This window comes from Hyla sarda, chromosome 9 (assembly GCF_029499605.1).
Source record: "Hyla sarda isolate aHylSar1 chromosome 9, aHylSar1.hap1, whole genome shotgun sequence".
Classification (NCBI taxonomy): domain Eukaryota; kingdom Metazoa; phylum Chordata; class Amphibia; order Anura; family Hylidae; genus Hyla; species Hyla sarda.
This window is the reverse complement of record NC_079197.1, coordinates 36,972,899-36,992,614: the sequence shown is the minus strand read 5'-3', so window position 1 is coordinate 36,992,614 and position 19,716 is coordinate 36,972,899. Positions and strand designations below refer to the sequence as shown.

General features: G+C 43.0%; 1 long non-coding RNA gene across 1 annotated transcript in view; it reads right to left on the bottom strand.

The window, feature by feature from the left end:
- LOC130291433 (uncharacterized) overlaps positions 1-19,716 on the bottom strand; it is a 54,702-nt gene that overhangs the window by 14,051 nt on the left and 20,935 nt on the right. The window contains exon 2 of the long non-coding RNA XR_008847935.1: positions 17,625-17,747. This is a non-coding gene — a long non-coding RNA (uncharacterized LOC130291433). The remainder of the gene's footprint in view (positions 1-17,624; positions 17,748-19,716) is intronic.

Genomic DNA, 19,716 nt, shown 5'->3' with positions numbered 1-19,716 from the left:
GGTACGTCATGAACATTTTTGCCACTACTCGCGGCATCCCGCAGCGCCCGGAAAGATGGTGGCTATCACTGATAGCCAGCCATCTTACCATGCGACCACGGTGGGTTTCATCCCCCCCCCCCCCAGTCAAATCTGACTAGCTGATAGCAGCGTTTCGCTATCAGAAAACTTAGCAGCGCGGTGTGTGTGAGTCCCGATCACGGGGATCGGGACACACACCGCTCTGCTAAGTGTCCCTGACCCGTCCCCCGGCGTCACTTACCCGTCCGAGTGGTGTCTCGAGCGGTCCCGGCGCGAGCGACGTCCTCCATGCGGTCCCGGCGACGCTGCGTCCCGGCAGTGAGATTCCGGCAGCAGTGCGGCATCTTCATTGGCAGCAGTGAGATCGCCATAAAGCGATCTCACTGCTGCCTCTGGGAGTTTCAAAACTGCAACTCCCAGCATGCCCAGACAGCCTTTGGCTTTCTGGGCATGCTGGGAGTTGTATTTTTGCAACATCTGGAGGTCCTCAATTTGGAGACCACTGTATAATGGTCTCCAATCTGTGTTCTTCCAGATGTTGCAAAACTACAAATCTCAGCATGCTCAGTCTGTCCAGGCATGCTGGGAGTTGTAGTTCTCTAACATCTGGAAGAGCACAGATTGGAGACCATTATACAGTGGTCTCCAAACTGTGGACCTCCAGATGTTGCAAAACTACAACTCCCAGCATGCCCAGACTGCCCAAGCATGCTGGAAGTTGTAGTTCGGCAACATCTGATCCTTCAGATATTGCCGAACTACAACTTCCAGCATGCCTGGGCAGTCTGGGCATGCTGGGAGTTGTAGTTTTGCAACAACTGGAGGCACATTAGTTGGGAAACATTGTCCGTTTCCTACCTCAGTGCCTCCAGCTGTTGGAATTGTTGCAAAACTATAACTCCCAGCATGCACTGACAGACCATGCATGCTGGGAGTTGTAGTTTTGCAACAGCTGGAGGCACACTGGTTTGGAAACACTAAGTTTGGTTGCAAAACACTTGAAAGTTTATTACTTAACTTAGTGTTTCCAAACCAGTGTTCCTCCAGCTGTTGCAAAACTACAACTCCCAGCATGCACGGACAGCCAAAGGGCATGCTCGGAGTTTGCAACAGCTGGATGTTTGCCCCCTCCCCCCAATGTGAATGTACAGGGTACACTCACATGGGCGGAGGTTTACAGTAAGTGCTGCAAGTTTGAGATGGCGCAAATTTTGCGCTGCAGCTCAAACTTCCAGCGGCAAACTTGCTGTGAACCTCTGCCCATGTGACTGTACCCTAAAAACACTACACTACACTGACACTAACCTAAAATAAAAAGTAAAAAACACTACATATACACATATCCCTACACAGCCCCCCCCCCTCCATATGTGACCCCATTTTGGAAACTACACCCCTCACGGAATGTAATAAGGGGTGCAGTGAACATTTACACCCCACTGGTGTATGACAGATTTTTGGAACAGTGGTCTGTGAAAATGAAAAATACAATTTTTCATTTGCACAGTCCACTGTTTCAAATATCTGTGAAATGCCAGTGGGGTGTAAATGCTCACTGCACACCTTATTAAATTCCATGAGGGGTGTAGTTTCCAAAATGGGGTCACATGTGGGGGGGTCCACTGTTCTGGCACCATAGGGGCTTCCTAAATGGGACATGCCCCCCAAAAACCCTTTCAGAAAAACTCACTCTCCAAAATCCCATTGTCGCTCCTTCCCTTCTGAGCCCTCTACTGCGCCCGCCGAACACTTTACATACGCATATGAGGTATTTCCTTACTCGAGAGAAATTGGGTTACAAATTTTAGGGTGATTTCTCTCCTTTTACCCCTTGTAAAAATTAAAAAATTGGGTCTACAAGAAAATGCGAGTGTAAAAAATGAAGATTTAGAATTTTCTCCTTCACTTTGCTGCTATTCCTGTGAAACACCTAAAGGGTTAAAACACTTACTGAATGTCATTTTGAATACTTTGGGGGTGCAGTTTTTATAATGGGGTCATTTATGGGGTATTTCTAATATGAAGACCCTTAAAATCCACTTCCAACCTGAACTGGGCCCTGAAAAATTACGATTTTGAAAATCTTGAGAAAAATTGGAAAATTGCTGCGGAACTTTGAAGCCCTCTGATGTCTTCCAAAAGTAAAAACTTGTCAATTTTTTTATGCAAACACAAAGCAGACATATTGTATATGTGAATCAATATGTAATTTATTTGGAATATCCATTTTCCTTTCAAGCAGAGACTTTCAAAGTTAGAAAAATGCTAAATTTTCAAAATTTTCATGAAATTTTTAGATTTTTTACCAAGAAAGGATACAAATATCAGTGAAATTTTACCAATAACATAAAGAAGAATATGTCACGAAAAAACTATCTCGGAATCAGAATGATAAGTAAAAGCATTCCAGAGTTATTAATGTTTAAAATTACAGTGGTCAGATTTTCAAAAAATGCCCAGGTCCTGAAGGTGAAAATGGGCTGGGGTATTCCAGGAAAAACCTTTTTTATATATCAACTGGCTCCAGAAAGTTAAACAGATTTGTAAATTACTTCTATTAAAAAAAATCTTAATCCTTTCAATACTTATGATCTTCTGAAGTTAAGTTTGTTCTTTTCTGTCTAAGTGCTCTCTGATGACACCTGTCTCGGGAAACACCCAGTTTAGAAAAGGTTTGCTATGGGGATTTGCTTCTAAACTGGGCGTTTCCCGAGACAGGTGTCATCAGAGAGCACTTAGACAGAAAAGAACAACCTTAACTTCAGAAGCTCATAAGTACTGAAAGGAGTAAGATTTTTTAATAGAAGTAATTTACAAATCTGTTTAACTTTCTGGAGCCAGTTGATATACCATATATCCCGGCGTATAAGACGACTTTTTAACCCCGAATTTTCTTCTGAAAAGTCGGGGGTCGTCTTATACGCCAGGTACTGGGGTCCGGCATAGGAATACCTATGATTATCTGCCCGGCTCCCGTGTGCGGCTGCTGGCGGGGGCCGGCCATAGCATGTAAAAACTAATTACTGATACTAAAAACCAGGGGGCCTCCAGCTGTTGTGAAACTACAACTCCCAGCATGCCCGGACCGGCAAAGGCTGTCCGGGCATGCTGGGAGTTGTAGTTTCACAACAGCTGGATGCCCCCTGGTTTTTAGTAGACAGTATTAGTTTTTACATGCTATGGCCGGATCCCGCCTGCAGCGGGAGCCGGGCCGGACACATAAAAAGAAGTATTCCTATCCCGGACAGCCCTGTGTCCGCCGGTCACTTACCATTCCCTGGCCAACGCGCATTCTCCTGCGATGATCCTCCGGTCCTCCTGGTCCTCCGCCTCTATGGTTGTACGTCAGTGACGTCCCGTGCGCACAACCATAGAGACGCAGGAGGACCAGGAGGACCGCAGGATCATCGCAGGAGAACGTGCGTTGGCTAGGGAATGGTAAGTGACTGGCGGTGCGTTATCTTCTTCAGTGTTCCGGTCACCGCTCCCCCGGTACTGGCACCTCCTCCTATGGTCCATAGGCCATAGCAGTAGATGGTGACCCGGGCCGGAGGAGCAGTGACCGGATCACAGTGGGGGGCAGTACAGACATACAGCCTCCAGCCATACACTTTATATGGCTAGAGGCTGATGCTGTATGTCCCGGGGGGGGGGGGGGGGGGGGGGAGCTGACAACCTAATGTGGAGGGGGAGCTGACAACCTAATGTGGGGGGGGGGAACTGACAACCTAATGTGGGGGGAGCTGCCTACTATTATGGGGGGGGGGGGGCGCTGCCTACTATTATGGGGGGGAGCTGCCTACTATTATGGGGGGGAGCTACCTACTATTATGGGGGGAGCTGCCTACTATTATGGGGGGGAGCTGCCTACTATTATGGGGGGAGCTGCCTACTATTATAGGGGGAGCTGCCTACTATTATGGGGGGAGCTGCCTACTATTATAGGGGGAGCTGCCTACTATTATGGGGGGAGCTGCCTACTAATGTGGGGGAACTGCTTACTATTGTGGGGGGAACTGCTACTAATGTGGGGGAGCTGCCTACTAATGTTGGGGAACTCCCGACCTAATGTTGGGGAGCGGGGAGCTGGCAATCTAATGTGGGGGAACTGGCAACCTAATGCGGGGGAACTGCAACCTAATGTGGGGGAACATGCTGCCTACCTAATGTGGGGGGGAACTATACTGCCTACCCAATGTGGGGGGAACTATACTGCCTACCTAATGTGGGGGAACTGTACTGCCAACCTAATGTGAGGGAACATGCTGCCTACTAATGTGGGGGAACTATACTGCACCTAATGTGGGGGGAACTACAAGGTTCTGTACATCACGGTAGGAGGGGTAGTCTTATATGGCAAGTATATCCCAAACTTTACATTTTAACTGTAAAAGTTGGGGGTCGTCTTATACACCCAGTTGTCTTATACGCCGGCATATACGGTATATAAAAAAAGTTTTTTCCTGGATAACTCCTTTAATATCATTTGATTTAGAAATTTGCTGCAAAGCTACAATGCAGTAAAAATGTGTGAAACAATGAAGTATAAATTCAATGTGTAAACACAGCTTAAAGACGTCGTCTTCATAAAAACACCTCAGTTGTGATTATAGGTCACAATAGTTTTCTCAAAAACTCAAGAAAGCGCTTCAGAACTGCATAGTGTGAACTAACACTTTTACATGGGTAACCTCCAGCACTAGCAGCTTAAAATGTACAAGTGTGGGAACTGTACGTAAGATATAAGAGACCTAAACCGAGGATACTGCGTTGCACATGCCCATGTGTCAAATAGATACTGATTTAAAAAATGGAAAAATAGCAGTCCTACTAGGCTAGGAAGAAAATTTTGAAAATTTAGAATAAGACAGAATAAATAGAGATAAATAAGAAAGAAAGGAAGTGTCTGACAATAAGATATAAAATATAATTACATTTATTGAATAATACTGTGAGGTCTGGGGCAGGGCCCTTGCCGCAGACAGCTCAATAAACATTTAAAACATGACGTTAAAATAGTATTGCGCTTAAACGGTGGGACAATTTATTATAGTCCAATGTATGTAATAGGATATGTCCAATGTTTGTTATAGGATATGTACAATAAACAGTTTTTGCAACGCTGGAGGCTCGCAGTTACGAGCCCACTGAGTATACTTGTATGCACAATAGTGCTAAAGATCTATCCTCTATACTCCGACGGCACGGGGACAAAGTGCAAGAGGGAAAATAGATCAAACTCAGGCACTTAGTGCCTCTTACCGGCTCCGGTGAAAGCAGTTATATGCGCATAGCAGCGCTTAACGATAATCCGGATTGATGCCTCTCAGCCCCGGCAGCACGGGGAAGGTGTAGGAGAGGTGAAGAGGTCCGGTGCAGATGGTTATTGCGTAGTCCGCTAGAGCGTATGGCAGCGCTGGAGATCTTTGGTGTGGGATCCCTCTCTACCCTGACAGCACGGGGAGAAGCTGAGAGGACAGTAAAAGACCAATAGTGGTGGACAAATATTCCAAATAGTCCAGAATTCTTGTGCTTCTTGGAGGCTTTAAAGGGGTACTCCGGTGGAAAACTTTTTTTTTAATCAACTGGTGCCAGAAAGTGAAACAGATTTTTAAATTACTTCTATTAAAAAAAATCTTAATCCTTACAGTACTTATTAGCTGCTGAATACTACAGAGGAAATTATTTTCTTTTTGGAACACAGAGCTCTCTGCTGACATCATGACCACAGTGCTCTCTGCTGACACCTCTGTCCATTTTAAGAACTGTCCAGAGTAGGAGAAAATCCCCATTAAAAACATATGCTGCTCTGGACAGTTCCCAAAATGGACAGAGATGTCAGCAGAGAGCACTGTGGTCATGAAGTCAGCAGAGAGCACTGTGTTCCAAAAAGTTAATAATTTCCTCTGTAGTATTCAGCAGCTTACAAGTACTGGAAGGATTAAGATTTTTTAATAGAAGTAATTTACAAATCTCATCTTCTCCAAAGAACAAAGAAACGGAGCACTCACCTCCAATTTGCAGACACAGAAGCAACTTTAATTGAGACTCACAGATGACAAGACACATCAGGACATCAGCGGGAGGGCAGGTAGATGGAAGACACAAGCGGGGGGTATTCTCACATCACAGCGGGCGACAGCACTGTATCGCGCCTTAGCGCTTCGTCAGGCCCCTTGTGTGATCTCACCGGAACAGGTAAGTTTTTATAGCAGGACAGGGCGTGTTTCAAACATAAAACCAAGGAAAAAATTAACCCTTCACAAACACCTTGAAGTGTGAAACAAATAACTAAAAACACTTATAAACAATCTATTGCAGGAGAACTAGATAATAAATATTTTTCAATTGAATATGCTCGAGAGATGGACAGTACACATTAGAATTCCTAATAGCGCTGCTAACTCATTTTTGTCATTGAGCCCTAGAGGTCCGGTGGCATCCAGCCGGAGTATCCACCCTCGGGTTTTAATAAAAGAGGGTCGAGAACGAGCAGATAAATGTAACAGAGAAACGCTTCTAATAAGTAAAAAAGAAAAAAAGTCAGAACCTGTTAGAAAACATTTTGCTTTTACCTTTCAAAACTCACCACTGAATCATGTTATTGAACAAGCAGTGAGACGAAACTGGCACATTATAGAGGGAGATCCAGATTTGAAGGAAATAGCCAGTTGTAAACCTCTTATCTCGTACAGAAATAATAAATCATTAGGTGATATTTTGCAAAAAAAGTAGAACGATACTTCCTAAAAAAGACACACAGTGGCTAGAAAAACTAACACCAAAAGGTAACTATACATGTAGAACATGCAATTTTTGCAAATTTAATGCTGAGTTTAAAACAATGCGTATGGGGCCCGTTACACATACGGTTACTGATTTAATAACATGTCGAACAAAATACGTAGTCTTTGTTATATTTTGCCCCTGTGGCTACTAGTGTTGCTCGCGAATATTCGCAATACGAATATTATTCGCGAATATAGCACTATAAATTCGTAATTACGAATATTCGTTTTTATTTCTTATTTTTTTCACAGTACACATCATCCCTCTCTGCTTCCAGCTTGTGTGGTGTAAAGAAGGCTCTAACACTACTGTGTGAGACTGGCGAGCAAATTTTCGCACAAGCGAAAATGTGCATATGCGAAAATTTGCGTATGTTAATTTTCGCATATGCGAATTTTCGCTTATGGTAATTTTTTTAATGTTAATTTTCGCATATGCTAATTTCCGCATACGCGAATGTTCGCATATGCGAAAATAAAACGCGAATATTACGAATATGCGAATTTAGCGAATATATGACGAATATTCGTCCATATATTCGCGAAATATTGCGAATTCGAATATGGCCTATGCCGCTCAACACTAGTGGCTACCACTACATAGGGAAAATGATCAGTCAGCTCTGTGCAAGAATATGTGAACATATGTATTTGCTTCGCACGCTAAAAGGAGCTCCTCGTTTAATATCCCATGTAGTCGAAGTCCACGGGGGAAAATCTGATATACTGACGTTTTCTGGAGTGGAGAGGGTTAAACCCAGACCAGGGATTGATACAGATCGCCTACTGTTGCAGCGAGAAACATACTGGATAATCCATACCGCAGCGACAGGTCCTTTAGGCTTAAATGACAAGATAGATTATGCACCTTGTTTTTAATGCATTTTTCCCTTATTCCCTTGATTGATTTTTGTAAATGCTGGATTCATATGACATAGGTTTAGTAAAGGCGTTACAAAGCTGGATTCGAAGCCAACGCCTTGAATTCCTATGTCAGGACCAATGGGAGGTTCTAAGAAATTAGACCTGAATACCCACCTGTATAAGAAGCAGCATAGTGTTCCTAGTAGTCATGGCCAGAAGAAGCTTGAATGCCGAGTGAAACAGACTCTGTCCCTTGACAGTGAATACCCCCCACTGTGATCCTTCCTCCCCCTCTGCACAACGTTTTATATGTGAGTATACAATAAAGAAGCAACCCTGAAAAAGAATATATTATCTTCTTAAAAAAGTATTTGAGTACAACACCAGCCGGTGAGCACTTTTGCCTGGCCTTTCACAGTATCTAGGCCCTTGACAGATTAACAGGTACAAAATAGTACACCCCTTAGATGAGAGCAGAAAAATGCGCTACAGTACGCTTAAAAATGATATTTTTGCAAAACACCAGCAGTACACAACAGTGCTGCAGCACACTGTTGCTGTGTACTAAACCCTAAATTTCACTCTCTCAAAGACTATTATGAATGGACTACTAGGTATTATACTATCTACAGACTAGTATAACCAGCAGACCACTTGTGGAACAAAGACACAGAGTTGCACTGAAAAATTATTCCTCCATCCTCTGCTATTTCTCAAGCTGAGTCAGCTTGTTGAAATGTACGAGGCAACATAAAGCTCTCTGCCCCTCTCTGTAATGCACTGCTGTAGAAAATGACTGGGAGGTTAATGGCTGCAGTAAAAAAATAATTCTGTTAAAAATGCACTGCTCTCTGTCCACCAGAATGCTGAACTGACTATGAGGTGAAATGCTGCCATAAAAAGCTTATCTGTGTAACACACAGCGCTGTCCTATCCCTCTGCACTAAAAGGAAGAAGTGACGAGCCGGAATATGGCTGCCGATTATATAGGACTGTGACATCACAGGGGTGACTGGCTGATAGGCTGCTGCATCCTGCATGTGATTCAGGGTCATCCCACATACCCGCCTTCCCGCCTTGCCTTCCCGCCTTCCCAGAGTTCCTTGCCCCATGTCCTCACATGTGGATCCGCCATTTTAGGTGCCCTGGAGCCTGGACCGCACTAAATGGAGTTTAATGAAGCAATTGGTGTGATAGAATTGCGGCGATATTTGCATTCCTTGCAAATCTAATTTTTCAGGAAATTCGTAACGAATTCGGGTTTGTCAGCTTCGATTCGCTCATCTCTAGTATTTTGTGTATTCCTCCTAGATTAGGTCCTGATCCACATAGTTTCCTCCACATACCTGGTGTCTATTTTAATTTTTTTATTCCTCCATGGTTGGAGTTTGGTTTTGTAGTTTCTAGTGTGTATTACTTCTTTGTGCATCCGGATCTATATAGTGACTGACTTCAGTTATCCTGTCCATTCCCTGCATTCCTGCTCTAGTCTTGCCAATTATATTCCGGTTATCCTGTCTCATTCATAGTCCCATATCTGCAGTTTATCTTGCTTTAGTTCTTAGGCTGTTGTCAGTTCGCTATATACCTGCCACCATGTTATCCTGATATCTGTTTACTTCTTTTCATTTCTGCTGTTATTCAGTATTAAGGTTCCCTGTCTTTGTTAGCTTGTTACCTTTTATATTTTTTCGTACAGTTCTGTTTATTGTTTTGACTTTTCCATCCCCACACTCCAAGTTGTAGGGTGGCTTTTTCATGCCCTACATGACATGTTTCAATTCATGACATTTAAACTGTGGAACAGACTTTTCCCACCTCTTTTCCCGTGACAGAAGGGTAAAGTTGGGACTGACTTCTGTATCAATTGGCTAGGAGTCGACATGTGACCAAAAAACCATTCAGCTGCACAGTGCAATGTAAGGCATGAAAAATACATTAACCTCCTTGCACTCTGTAGACCTTAATGTGTATTTGGAATCACAGTAGTAAAAACTAAACAAAGTGCAGAAAAAAACACACTGGGGGTGCACAAAAGTTCATAACCCTGACTCTCCAGTGTCTGAAACATTCTATATGCATCCAGCAAACTTTTTTGTCTGAAATATAAGTAAAGTATTACTGTAACTCTAGAAAACCTAGTAAAATGGTTTGGTTTCCTCTACCAGAAAATATTACTTTAAACTCCACCATGCCAGAGCATTATAAGGCATGTGCCCTGTCTGCTGGTAACATATATAAACTATTTTCTTGGTAAAGCAGCATGTGTGGCTCCTACATAAAACATTAGAAATCATTAATATGGGAATGAAAACAGGAAGGAACAGAAGACGAACCTGCTCCTCAACCAGCGAGACAGATGGAGGTTGTTTGATTTGGCTAAGTACATGTGAGATCAAATGTTAATCCCGTTGCTGAGTCTGAAATAGCCGTTGTGGTTCACTCTCTAAGCAATATGCCTATTTTAGATATTAGATTATAATACAATTTAGGGCACACAAATTTACTGCTCAACAAATAAAAATAAAGGGAACACTAAGATAACACATCCTATATCTGAATGAATGAACTAATCATATGAAATACATAGTTGATGTGCTGACAACAAAATCACACAAAAATTATCAATGGAAATCAAATTTATCAACCCATGGAGGTCTGGATATGGAGTCACACTCAAAATCAAAATGGAAAACCGCACTACAGGTTGATCCAACTTTATGTAATGTCCTTAAAACAAGTCAAAATGAGGCTCAGTAGTGTGTGTGGCCACCACATGCCCGTATGACCTCCCTGACAAAGCCTGGGCATGCTCCTGATGGTCTCCTGAGGGATGTCCTCCCAGACCTGGACTAAACAGCTGTCAACTCCTGGACAGTCTGTGGTGCAACGTGGCATTGGTGGATGGAGTGAGACATGATGTCCCAGATGTGCTCAATCGGATTCAGGTCTGGGGAATTGGTGGGCCAGTCCATGGCATCAATGCCTTCCTCTTGCAGGAACTGCTGACACACTCCAGCCACATGAGGTCTAGCATTGTCTTGCATTAGGAGGAACCCAGGGCCAACCGCACCAGCATATGGTCTCACAAGGGGTCTGAGGATCTCATCTCGGTACCTAATGGCAGTCCGGCTACCTCTGGCAAGCACTTGGAGGGCTGTGCAGCCCCCCCAAACAAATGCCACCCCACACCATTACTGACCCACCGCCAAACCAGTCATGCTGGAGGATATTGCAAGCAACAGAACATTCTCCACTGCGTCTCCAGACTCCACCTCTCACCTCTGTCACATGTGCTCTATGTGAACCTGCTTTCATCTGTGAAGAGCACAGGGTGTCAGTGGCAAATTTGCCATTCGTGTTCCCTGGCAATTGCTAAACCTCCTGCACAATGTTGGGCTGTAAGCGCAATCCCCACCTGTGGACGTCGGGCCCTCATACCACTCACATGGAGTCTGTTTTTGAGTGGACACATGCACATTTGTGGCCTGCTGGAGGTCATTTTGCAGGGCTCTGGCAGTGCTCCTCCTGCTCTTCCTTGCACAAAGGCAGAGGTAGCGGTCCTGCTGCTGGGTTGTTGCCCTCCTACGGCCTCCTCCATGTCTCCTGATGTACTGGCCTGTCTCCTGGTAGCGCCTCCATGCTCGGGACACTACGCTGACAGACACAGCAAACCTTCTAGCCACAGCTCGCATTGATATGTCATCCTGGATTAGCTGCACTACCAGAGCCACTTGTGTAGGATGTATACTCCGTCTCATGCTACCACTAGAGTGAAAGCACCGCCAGCATTCAAAAGTGACCAAAACCAAATCAGCCAGGAAGCATAGGAACTGAGAAGCGGTCTGTGGTCACCACCTTCAGAACCACTCCTTTATTGAGGGTGTCTTGCTAATTGCCTATAATTTCCACCTGTTGTCTGTTCCATTTGCACAACAGCATGTGAAATTGATTGTCAATCAGTGTTTCCTGAGTGGACAGTGTGATTTCACAGAAGTGGGATTGACTTGGAGTTACATTGTGTTGTTCACGTGTTCCCTTTATTTTTTTGAGCAGTGTATATTCTGCATTCATGTTTGTGTCAGACAATAAAAGATCTGCTCCATCTACAATGACCATAGCCGTAGTTCTGGTTAACAAATGTGTTTGCACCACATAACAGATATAGAACAAATGTTGTTCCAGAAGCTTTGATCACAATTATTTTATCCACATTTAAAACATATGCAGTTATATGTGACTGCGGCCGCTATTACATCGGCAAAACTATTCGACCCCTGTTCAGACGTTTCAGTGAACATGTGCGTTCACTGAGAACAGGTGTGGGATCTCACAGACCAATACAGCGTATGATGAAATGTCACAGAGATGACGCTAAATGTGTGCGGTTTTGTGGATTAAGACAAGTAGATCCGTTGCCCATGGGAGGTGATCGTAATCTGGAATTATTAAGAAAGGAAACAGATATCATCCTTAGAACTGAAGCATTGGGCCCTATGGGTATGAACGAGAGAAGTTATCTGAATAGTGTAACCGGATGAGAATATGTCCATACAGATTGTGATGATGTATATAGTGTTGCTAATCCCACTTTATGTTTAAAGGGGTACTCCGGTGAAAAACTTTTTTTTTTTAAATCAACTGGTGCCAGAAAGTTAAACAGATTTGTAAATTACTTCTATTAAAAAATCTTAATCCTTTCTTTACTTATTAGCTGCTGAATACTACAGTGGAAATTCTTTTCCATTTGAAACACAGAGCTGTCTGCTGAATCACGAGCACAGTGCTCTCTGCTGACATATCTGTCCATTTTAGGAACTGTCCAGAGTAAAAGGAAATCCCCATAGCAAACATATGCTGTTCTGGACAGTTCCTAAAATGGACAGAGATGTCAGCAGAGAGCACTATGCTCATGATGTCAGCAGACAGCTCTGTTTCAAAAAGAAAATAATTTCCGCTGTAGTATTCAGCAGCTAATAAGTACAGGAAGGATTAAGATTTGTTAATAGAAGTAATTTACAAATCTGTTTAACTTTCCGGCACCAGTTGATTTAAAAAATAAAGTTTTTCGCCGGAGTACCCGTTTAATATGTTTTTAATTAGGTGTAATTTTTACTTTTTCTATGAATAGTGTCCTATTTTGTTCCTTGTTAATAAAGTTGGATGGGAATGCTGGGACTATAAAGGGGGTGGGGGATCAGTGGTTTGACCCCTTAAGGACCAAGCCCATTTTGACCTTAAGGACCATGCCAATTTTATTTTTGCATTTTCGCCTCCTAAAATCCATAACTTTTCTATTTCCATAAACAGACCCATATAAGGGCTTGTTTTTTGCATGACCAATTGTGCTTTGTAATGACACCTCTCATTTTACCATAAAATGTAGGGCAAACCCAAAAAAATATTTTTTTAGTGAGAAAATTTAAATGAAAACAACAATTTTGGTGGGTTTTGTTTTCACATTGTAGACTTAACGGTAAAAATGACATGTTTTCTTTATTCTGTGGGTCAGTAAAATTAAAATGATACCCATGATTACATACTTTTCTATTACTGTACCGCTTTTAAAAGAATCTCAAACTTGTGATCGGGAGAAGTCTTCATTAGAGATGAGTGAAGTTCCAGTGATTCGAATCGTCACAAACTTCTCGGCTCGGCAGTTGATGACTTATCCTGCATAAATTAGTTCAGCCTTCAGGTGCCCCGGTGGGCTGGAAAAGGTGGATACATTCCTAGGAAAGAGTCTCCCAGAACTGTATCCACCTTTTCCAGCCCACCGGAGCACCTGAAAGCTGAACTAATTTATGCAGGATAAGTCATCAACTGCCGAGCCGAGAAGTTCGTGATGAATCGAATTACTGTAAATTTGCTCATCTCTAGTCTTCATGATGACCCCTGACAGATGGAGAAGAAAGAGAAAAGTGAACGACTCTGATCAGAGAAGACTCCCCTGTGAGTATGTACCTGTAATGACTAATATGGTCTTCAGCACCTGTGTACAGCTCAAATCTACCTCTATATAGGGGTTATTGATCTTTTGTGTATTGTATAATAAGTAACAATATAGCAGTGTTAGTCAGTTGTAATGGTAGTGGTCATGGTGTGGCGGAATTATATGTCCCTTGTATAATGGTGTTATTAGTGATACTGGTCTGTGTATAGTGGCTTTTATTTACTTGCAGTATGGTGGTATTATTTAGTCACTGCAGAATAAATTTGTTGTCTTGGAGTGGGGGGGGGGGGGGTACGATTGGGGGCCCAGACTACAAGCTGGGGGGCCCCAAAATTTCTGATGGGAGCCCTGCTGATCAGTATTATCAGCATCGCACCGATGCTCGCAGTCATGTACAGGACGTAAATGTTCGTCCTGATGCACAAAGTACCTCCTCACCAGGATGTACATCTACGTCCGTGGTTCTTAAGGGGTTAATTAGGCTGTGAGAAAGCTTCCTGTGAATAGTGAGACAATTGTTGCCTTTCATTTTCACCAGCAATAAATCTTCAGACCGAGATCCATGTGCCTCAGCGCTGTGTTTCTTCCACATTGCATTAAAACATATATAGTAAATGTGCAATAATGACATATCTATTATTCTGGCATTGGCAAGAGCTGTCCATAAAAATGGGTGTTAAAGGGGTAGTCCCACATTTTACTTCTTATCCCCTATCCAATTTAAAGGGAATAGGTGTCCGATCGTAGGGGGGGTCCAACCACTGCGACCCCACGCAATCTCCTACACGACAGACTCCCTCCATGAATCTCTATTGGAGAGCCGGAGAGTACAGAACTCGTGTATCTCTGGCTCTCCCATAGAGATGCATTAATGAAGTGAATCAACACCCAACCCATGCACAAGTAGAGATGGGACGCAGGGTAAGAGATTGCAGTCAGACATTTATCCACTATCTGTATTCTGTTAATAACTTTAAAGGACATCTGCAGCATTACTAACACTTATCCCCTATCCTCAAGATAGGGGATAAGTGTTTGATCGCGGGGAGTCCGAACGCTGGGGCCCCCGGGGTTCTCCTGTACGGGGCCGCGGCTGTCACGCCTCCTCCATACATCTTTATGGGAGAGGCGGGGAGGCAGCATTCGTGCCTCCCCGCATCCCCCATAGAACTGTATGGGGACGGGGAGGAGACGGGGTGTCACTGTCGACCTCTAGGTCAATGCTACACGCCTTAGCGCTCACCATGAGCACTAATGGGAGCGCCCGTTAGGGAGATTGGGTCGGACCCCCCGCAATCAAACACTTATCCCCTATCCTGTGGATAGGGGATAAGTGTAATACCGCTGCAGTTGTCCTTTAAAGGTGTTGTCCCACCAACAACAAAATAGTAGACAATGTAAGATTATTGAGCAGCTGACCACTGGGACTCTCATATATGAAAAGTTTTGCATATGAATGGCGTGGGGGTCATACATATGCACTATTAGTGGTATCATTTCATCTTTGGGTGGGCGCTTTTTCATATTCACCAATGGAAAAATTCCCTGAAAAACTGCCCTGTGTCCTATGTATCAGACCATAACTTCCCTGCTGCCCTGCTGTACCAGGTCACTGCTACAACAGCTTCTGCCCTCTAAGATAGTAATAGCAGAAATCTAATATGTTGCTATGTTCAATCCTCGCAATCTCGGTGCAGCCTCTGGGCACTGCTTCCAAAACAGGGACGTGACATCACCGGGACGTCACACCACGCCCCTTCCATTCATGTCTATGGGAGGGGGCGTGGTGGCCGTCAAGCCCCATCCCATAGACATGAATGGAGGGGGTGTGGTGTGACGTCACTAGGGGGCGTAACCGTGAAGTCACGTCCCTTTCTCGGAAGCAGCGCCCAGCATAGAATACCAGGGGCTGCACTGAGATCGCGGGGGTCCTTTAGATATAAGGGGATAAGATGTATAAACCCGGAATACCCCTTTAAGCTTTTTCTCCATTTCTAACTTGGCTAAACTTTGTTTAGCAGCGAGCACCTCATTACCTACCAGGCATGTGCTTCCTCGCTTCATGAATAACAACATATGCTACACTAGGTCTGAATATGCGTAGAAATATCATGTTTGGTTCAGGGGAAAAAAACAAACATTACTACGTGTGGGCAATCATATCCCTCCATTGTACCTCCAGTCAAATGTCGAGCATGCATGGATCACATGATAATTAACATTGTATAATGCGGGCCAGTATCACTTGGACAACAGCTGTCGCTACTTAGTAAAAGCAATTAAATGAATAATATATAGGATAATGCAGGCAGCCAAATAGTAACGACAACAGTGACATCTGCAGGTTGTAAGTCACTATTAGTCACCATCCAAAACACATCCAGAGGAGCAGAAGCTTTATAAATAATGAATGTAATTCCAGGTTCTATATTGTTTACGTATTGCAATAAATTGCAGTGTTCGATCACATTACACGCCATATTTACAACTTGTGTATTAAAATGTTCTCCTGTTGGTGGCTTGGTAATCCCAAACTCTGCCCATAATAAGCAACAGTGATCAACATAACCTTATTGATTTACTATAGGCAATCGTTAATGTGAAAAAGTTTGGAATTGCTACATTTTTACAGTTTTTAAAATGACAGTATTTTTTTTTATCAAGGTAAAACTAAATAAATCAGAATTTGTATTTAATATAATAACATTATAATTTCTTATTAAAGGAAAACGATCATTTGTTCACCCACACTAAACATACACTGGGTTATAGTGTGTGTGAACAAGAGACTGATGAGGGGTAAATGGGTTAAATACAGCCAAGAGATCTGTCCCTGCAAAGATCTTTATCCATTTTCAGTGAATTGCGTGCTGCAGGTGGGCCCGCCGGCCCAATATGAATATTTATTGCTATGGGTCATGTGCGCAATTCACTGAATATGGAAGATCTTCACAGGGACAGCTCCCCGAGCTGCTGGTATGTATTTAACCCATTAACCCCTCATCGGTCTCCTGTTCCCCCACACTATAACCTAGTGTATTGTGTTTGGTGTGGGTGAACAGATGACTGTTTTCCTTTAAAGGGCTTTTCTTGGACCTAGAGCATACCTGCAGTACAGGTAACTATGTTGTTGTGTGTACAGATAGCAGAATAGTTGAAGTTCTGGACTTTATATGATGTATATCCTGCATTTACCACCAGTTTCCCTGAGCTCAGCATCAAAATGAATGGGGGCTATCTCCTGTTCCTTTCTCACTTTGTCAGTAAACAAGAGTTGTGGGCAACCTCTGGTGCTGATACACTGTAGATGTATTGACCAAGCGAGGTCACATCGCTTATTGGTTACTAGTTACTACCATGCATTTGCATTTGCACTACAATTGCACCTCAAGCAGGTACATGCATCAGAATCAGAGGAAACCCAAAATACTTAAAGGGGTATCCCGAAGGATCCTGAGACCCAACGCGAACTTCCTGCAGCACCCGCATTCTATGCGGGTGCTGAATCTCCAGTTTCGGAAACCTCAGACATCAATGGAGGGGGGCGTGGTGTGACGTCACGTCCCCAGTCCCGGAAACCCGGAGGTTTCCGAAACTGGAGATTCAGCACCCACATAGAATGCAGGTGCTGCAGGGAGATCGCGGGGGTTCCCTGCAGCGGGCCCCCCGCGATCAGACATCTTATCCCCTATCCTTTGTATAGGGGATAAAATGTTTTTGCCCAGAATACCCCTTTAATTTTACAATATACTGTACATATGTATATTGTTACTGATCCAGACAGTGGGCTCTGAAGCAGTAGATCTGAGACTAAGTGTGTATCTTCTTCGTAGCATACATCGGCACCGCTACCTATGTATCCCAGACACACACACTGGCAGGCGTAAGCAGCAATTCACAACACCTGATTTCAGCTTCGTACAATTGCGGAGGTGCAAATCTACAAGACATACAGTCCATAACCATCGGCAAATAAGGAAAGGAATAAACGCACTCACCGCTCCAGTATAGGTTGTGTAGAAGGTTTATTCAGTGCAGATAAGGTGCAATATCACGGACAGGTATGCGGCATTGTGGCTCGGACAGGTGACAGCTGTTGCGTGTTCAGTCCTCCCCTCTACCTGCATGTAACCAATACATACAAGGTTAAATACAAAGTATAACAAAACTAGCACACAATTTAATAAAATCACACAAAAATGCTAAGGTCTAATCTTTTATTAAGACCTAAATTGCCTTGAGCATTAGTTCTCAGAATCCATTGTGCTTCGGTTTGCAATAGAATTTTGCGCTTGTCTTTACCGTCTTTTGAAAACACTCTTTCAATGCCGCGGGATTTTAATCCACTACAATCTCCATTATGTGCTGAATTCATGTGGTCAGTTAGTCTTGGGGAACCTTTCAGAGACTTCACTGAATAAACATGTTCCCGTAATCTAACATTCATAGCTCGCTTAGTGCTCCCGATATAAAATCGTTTGCACTGACAGACTAGAGCATAGATGACCCAATTTGTGTTGCACGTAATCAGATTGTTCACAAAGATATCAAAACCACCTAAAGAGAAATATTTACCTGGTTCAATATGTGAACACCAGGAACATGAGCCACATTTGTGGCCAAACCCTGATAACCAGTCTTTATTTTGTTTATCGGAAAAAATACTTCTAATAACTAGATCTCTGATGTTTTTGCAACGCTTAAACGCTACCAGGGGTTTATCTTGCACAATGGGACCTAAAATGGGATCTTTCTCTAACAAGAACCAGTTTTTATTCACAGATTTTTTAACATCTGCAAGTGGTTTGTTGGGTGTCATTATTGTTCTTTTTCTTATTTCTTATACAGGAGATTTATACTGTCTTGAGAGAATGCTCGCCTCAGTGCTTTGTCCAATACAACATCTGGATAACCCCTACTTGCAAATCTGTCCTTCAATTCACTAGCTTGTTTCAAAAATTCATCATCGGTACTGTTAACACATCTAAGATGAAAACATTAGCTATACGATGCTGCCGATTTGGTATGTTCTGGGTGATAGCTGGTGTAGTGAAGGAGGGAGTTGCAAGCAGTGGGCTTGTGATAGCTAGAAGTAGAAAGTTGGCCATTATTCAGATGCACCAATACGTCCAGGAATTCTAGTTGTATGTTGTCTGTTTTATGAGTGAACTTGAGATTCATATTATTTGTATGGACACCAGGATTTCTCCCTCTAGATAACTGCGTGTTTGATCTTTATAGGCAAACATTCACCTGAGATTCAGTTTACAGATACTTTTAAACAAATCAATTACAAACTCAACTAAATCAAAGTCCTCTACAACACAAAAATGAAGTCCTTTTTCCAGGACAGATGGTGTCTGCATCCAAGATTATATTGGTCAAATTAACCACTGAACCGGCATTATAGCCTAGATTTAGTCGTGCCAAGTTACTTTCTTCTGTTTTATCGGATCTCCCTTCTTCCTGGGAGGTTCTGTTTTTTTCTTTTGCCCCTCGAGCCCCTTTGTGTCTTCCTTTGAAAGGGGCATTCCTCCCTGAAGTGGTCTTTCTCTGTGAAAATTCCAATGCATTCATTGCTTTGGTGGTTTCTTCTGTTCCACTTGACTCAGAGTCAGTAGTCCAATAGTCAGAGAATTTTTTCTTTCCTTTGTAACATTTAGAGCATTGATGTTTCATGGAGTTGAACGAAAAGACTTTATTGGTATTGTAGTTAGTTTTATCATGAATGCACTTGTCTCTATTCTGTTCTTTACTTTTACAAGGTCTCTTATTCCTGTAAACAATTTCTTGAGTCATGACTTATCTTTGCAGATTTTCTGGGAGAAGAGGTTAAAGTTTCATCTGAGAATACCAGTACTACAAACTGGCTTTTACAGATTTAGAATAGGAGTCTAGGAACATAACAAGGTTGTCTGGAAAACTATACGAGTTGTCCAGTGAAATAAAACAACTGTATATGGTGTCAAAAACTATAAGAAGACAACTTACTAATGCAATATAATTAACAATAGTGCATAGATCTCTCCAGCTGAGCTGTCTGTCTTGTTACCGAGACATCCCATCACAATCTATGAAAGCACAGCTCCC